We start from the raw sequence: 5,190 nt of genomic DNA, 5'->3' as shown, positions 1-5,190 counted from the left end.
AGACTTTGTCAGATCCCTGCAAAAGTCACTGGAGCAGTGGACTTCTGCCAGGCTTGTAGAAGGAGAAGACGTGGAAGCTGGGGGCTCTGGAGCGATAGAGGAGTCTATAGCCAGGGCAGAGGGCACAAATGGTTTCCTGGAGGAGCAGCAATGACTGCGACAGAACAGACAGAGTGACCAACGTAGCTGGAGCCGAGGCAGATGAACACGGACTGTAGACTCAGTTGCTGGCTGGATGAGACCCACCAGATATAGTGTGGCACGTTGGGACAGCCGAGGCAGCAGCGACACATCCAGGGCTGTCGCTGTCTGGTACAGCGGCAGACCAGCTAGGTGGAGCAGCAGACCTTTCATTTCAAGCTTCCCCAGGGAGTTCACGGTCAGTGTCGGGTGAAGTGACAGCAGCTGCAATTCCCTTAACTTTCGCTGGCATTGTGCCCAAAAATGTGTTATTTTACAGCGTTTCATTGTCGGTAAAACTTTAACGCTAACGAAGTAGCAGTCATAAGAAGTGCCAGGTGGCTAGGATTTTTCAGTTTTGTTTACATCACATGACACAATCTGCCAATACATTTTTGGATAGAATAATTTATTGCTCTCTCATTGGAGAATGATGCTGCTGCTGCCATAGACTACTGTGCATTTCATCTATCGAAGAGTTCAGTTTTATTATATATATTTTAAATTTTATTTAAATTATCCATGGTCATTGGCACTGCCTCGCTGGCTTCTGTTACACCTGGTTCTTGTCAGAAAACGTGCCACAGTATTCTGGTTCAGCTGAAGAGACTTACTCTAGCAAGCTGATAATAAACAAATTGCATTCATCAACATACAGCTGTTGTTTTTTAAAGCTCCACAGAGCTGCAGAGTTGGTGATAACTGGGATCAGAACATAGACTGTATATAAATGTGTGTATGTAATGTTTAAACAGTCAGGGGTTCAGAACAACCAGAGACAGTTTCACTTCACACCAAGTCATTTCATCCAATGGCTGCTCAGGTTTTTCTGCTACTAACTTAACTAAGTATAGTTAACTGACAGAACAAACTTGCTTTCTGCTTGAAACTTTTTATTCAGTTCACAATCATCACATGCTACAAAAACATAGTGTCGTGTCAGAAGGAATGAGTTCGCTCTGTTTGAAGAGGAAAAGGAACTACTTCATGGTTGAATGAAGGTTAAACACTGATAAGATCACAGTGTCTATCAGTCATTAAAATGAAATGAACATTCAGCCATGTTGCTGTTGGCATGTTTGATTGGTTCGTCTCTCCCATCTTTCTGTTAAGCATCGTTTCTTCTTCTGGTGCAAAGTGCACATGATGCCAACAAATTTCCCCGACACATGCTTTGTTGGAATAAATGAAACTAAATACACACAGCAGTGTATTTAGTGAGGTAGGAGCAGCAGGATCCCTCCTTTCATCAATATTTGATCAATATCTGATCAAAGTGTATCATCAGTAGAAGTTGGATCCTCTGCCGGCTGAATTTACCTCCCTGTGAGATTATATACTTAGTACACTCAACGCCTCTCTATGAGTGTTGTGAACATTACATAAATTACACGTGGCACTCGTGAGTAATGCTACATGGTGGCTGCTATGGCACTGCAACGCCAATAGAAGGATTAGAGTGTCCATGAGGGCCCATGAAGAGTCTTTGTTTAGAATAATATAAGTCTGTTAAACTCTCTGAATTTTCTTTGGCAGTCAATGCAGCCGGCTCAGACACTTTTAATGGCTGAAATAAAGAAAACACGGTCTGACATAAAGCGGATGTCAAAAAAAAGGGAGAAGAGTTTTTCTTGTGAGGTGGAAGTTTGATGCAGCTTGTTCACAAACAAAAGAAAAATCTGAGAGTTTAATAGAATGATATTGTTCTAAACAAAGGCTTTAGGTAGAAAAGTAAACACTACATATTGTTGATCACATCAGACACACTCCTGTCAGCTCCCACTGCCAACAGCCGGCTGCCAGAAAGCCCAGAGTTGTTATAGCCTTCTTGTATCTGTACCGGTTGGCACACTTCCATCAGGTTGGTCTGTCTAATGCTGAAGTTTAGCACACAGATCCAAGAGCAAGAGAGTCTCTAGGGAATCTAAATCCAAGTATTAGCCTGTCATCATCATGAGCCAGGAAATCATAATGGAGACTCTCTAATCCTCCCATTGGTGTTGTCCTCTGCAGTGCCATAGCTCAGCCTTGCAGCATTACGCACCAGTGTCACACCGTATTTATATTGTAATGCTTGTTTTATGTAACGGTCAGGGGTTCAGAACAACCAGAGACACTGTCACTTCACACCGAGCCATTTCATCCAATGTATATTTAAAAGATGGAACAAATTTGTTTTCTGCTTTAAATATTTTCATTTATTTACAATCATCACGTCCTACAAAAACGGTTTGTTTGTTTGGAGATCAACAGGAACTACTTCAGGGTTTGACTGAAGGTTAAACACTGCTAAGATCACAGTGTGAACATTCAGCTGTGCTGCTGTTTTGCATGTTTAATTGTTTTGCCTCTCCTATCTTCCTGTTAAACATCGTTTCTTTTTAAGGTGTAAAGTGCAGCTCTGATGGTGCCGACAGTTTCCCCACCCATGCTTTGTTGTGATAACAGAAACTAATTGCTGTGCACACTTAAGCAGTGTGTATTTAGTAATGCGGGAGCAGCAAGATCCCTCTCACACATCCTTTTACATCAGTATCTGATGTTCTGTCCTCTGATCAAATCAATCATCAGTGTCTACTGTCTGCAGAGTGAGTAGTTGTTGAAGTAGGATTCAGAATTTACTGTCCTGGTGGTAAAAGGAACATAAATAGAAGTATAATATATAAAAAGTAAGCAGATCAAATAATACAATAATACTAATACTATAATACAATGACAGCTGCACCTTTAAAGCAGAGTTTACTCACTGTGAGTTAAAACAACACTCACATGTCCACATGTACATATAAAGTTTTGAGGTACGTGTACTTCAGTGTTTCCATGTCTTACTCTGTTGCAGTACTTCTCAGGGGAACTATTGTACTTCAAATATAATAAATTTGGTTATTTTAAGTATACTTGTTGAGACGAATGTCAAATATTAAGTTGATTTAGGTTTAATTTTTTTGTAGCTTAATTATTAAATTATTTCCTCGAATACCAATTGATTGATTGGGAGATCACCTGGAGGGGCAGTCCTGAGCTGAGAAGTTTGTGTGAGGTGAAGGTTCAAGGAGGTGTTTCCGCTGCAGCCAGGTGGGAAAAGACGCCAGTTTAATGAGAATTAGGGCCGGGAAATGTGCTGGAGTTATACAAAGAAGGAGAAGGAAATGAAGATTAACAGCGGAGGGTGCATCAGGGTGCAGGAGATCTCAGAGACGCTACTGGTATGTGAGTGATCACTTAGTTTAAGTGTATTTGGACTTTTTTAATGATTTGCATGCAGCACGATATAATGGTTTGTTTAAAAAGATCAGTGTGACGCTTTCGGGATCGTGCTGTGCTCTTGTTTATTTTGTCTGCTTTCATTTAACAACATGGTTGATTAGTTTAAGTGATTGTTTAATGTGCTTATTAGTCGTGAGTCATGATAGCGGAGGAAATTGTTTCTTTACATTATTACGTCATTCAGAGTGGAAATGTAAACATGATTAAAGTAAGTCAGTAGTCGATAAAGTGGAAACGCATGATTAACTTGTTTATTTAAGAGCTGTGTGAATTATTATTATTCGGATTAATCTTTGCTTTATTACTGATCATTTGTTTAATTTGAGTCACAAATGCTGACGGAGTACAATTGGAATATTATTTAAATAAGGGGCCTTCTCGCTGTGAGGTGAGAGTGCTAACCACTGCACCACCGTGCCGCTCTGTTATCAACAGGGTGATGCAGAAAATTAAGTTATTAACATTATCTGAATTCTTCACTGAAACCAGCTGATTTTTACTTTGTTCTGATTCATTTAAAACATCAAATATGTAATAAATCATATTTTATTGCTAATATAATTCAGGCTGCGTTCATAGGACAATTCAGATTAAAGGGGAAAGTATTGTGACACAGTGGGCGAGAGAGAGAGAGGTCCTGAGGTCAGGTGACCATCGCTGGAGGAGGTACTCAGATCCTTCACTCCAGTAAAAGTACTGTAGAAATACACTGTTACAAGAAGGTTTGAAGGTTTTGGAAACATGTAGAGAAAATTAAAAACCGTGGCTGGAGGACGTAGCCGTGTGGATTCGCCTTCTTCTGAAATCTGCTGCTGTCAACAGATGCCAACCAGGAGTGAAGCTCTTTTTTACTAGAGCAAAAATCTGCTGTTTAACACCTCCTGATCTCCAGTATTGATCAACTTATCCCTTCATCCGGCGTTGTGCCGATCTGTGGGTGAACTTTGCAGAACGTTTGAATCATCTACTTGATGAATGGCAGGCGAGCAGAGCAGAGAGAAAATGGTCAACAATAAGCCCCAGTTTAGCTGGAAGGGTACAGTGTAAGTTACAGTGAGAATGATGAATAGAGACTGCAGCTCTGCAGCTTCTCAAGATTAATTCCAGCTGTTATACTGGGTCCAAGCATTCTTGTTGACCCTCAGTGGAACGCTGGATTTCCAGGTAATCCTATTTAGAAATAATTAGGGAATAAATGGGGCAGAGTCAGAGTAAAGCGGGGACTGATTGTGGAGCCCTTTCTAAAATCCTTTCACCAGTTGTGAAATTAATGTATGAAAAAGATGAGGCATCAATGAGACACGTTGATAAGTGGGTGGAGTGGGGTGCAGTTTCCAGAAAAGGGAAGCTTTAGTCTAGAAAAGTGTGCAGCCTTGTCCAGAGAGACGAAAAAGAAAGAACCTGCACTTCAGATTGGCACATGAAGACAAGAATTAAGGGAAAGGAAAACTTAGAATGGAAATTAGACGAGATAAAATTAAGATAAAAAAAGAAATCATCCAGTCCTGGACTCTGCTCCTCCTCCTCCTTGTGCTCTGGTTCCAGATCCAGATCCAGCCCAGGTGCCCAAGCTCCAGACTCGGGAGAGAAGGAGGGTGGTTAAAGATGAGGCCACTGCTGAGGCTGCTGCTTTAGAAACAGAGACTCCTGAAACATGACACTGCAGCAACAGAGAGATGAGGAAGCCAAAGATTAAATCTGCACTCAGAAAGACTGCTCAGGTCCAATAAATGTTGAAAGGAA

The 5,190-nt window shown here is 41.0% G+C and overlaps 1 long non-coding RNA gene across 1 annotated transcript; it reads left to right on the top strand.

Annotated features, from left to right (window-relative positions):
- Window positions 1-3,133: 3,133 nt before the first annotated feature.
- Window positions 3,134-5,190, top strand: LOC119884193. Its single transcript, XR_005440953.1, has 2 exons — window positions 3,134-3,386; window positions 4,993-5,190. It is a non-coding gene; the product is annotated as an uncharacterized LOC119884193 (long non-coding RNA).

This window comes from Micropterus salmoides, unplaced genomic scaffold (assembly GCF_014851395.1).
Source record: "Micropterus salmoides isolate LMB-PRFRI ecotype aquatic unplaced genomic scaffold, ASM1485139v1 Ms_hic_scaffold_3264, whole genome shotgun sequence".
Classification (NCBI taxonomy): domain Eukaryota; kingdom Metazoa; phylum Chordata; class Actinopteri; order Centrarchiformes; family Centrarchidae; genus Micropterus; species Micropterus salmoides.
This window is presented reverse-complemented; position numbering and strand designations above follow the sequence as displayed.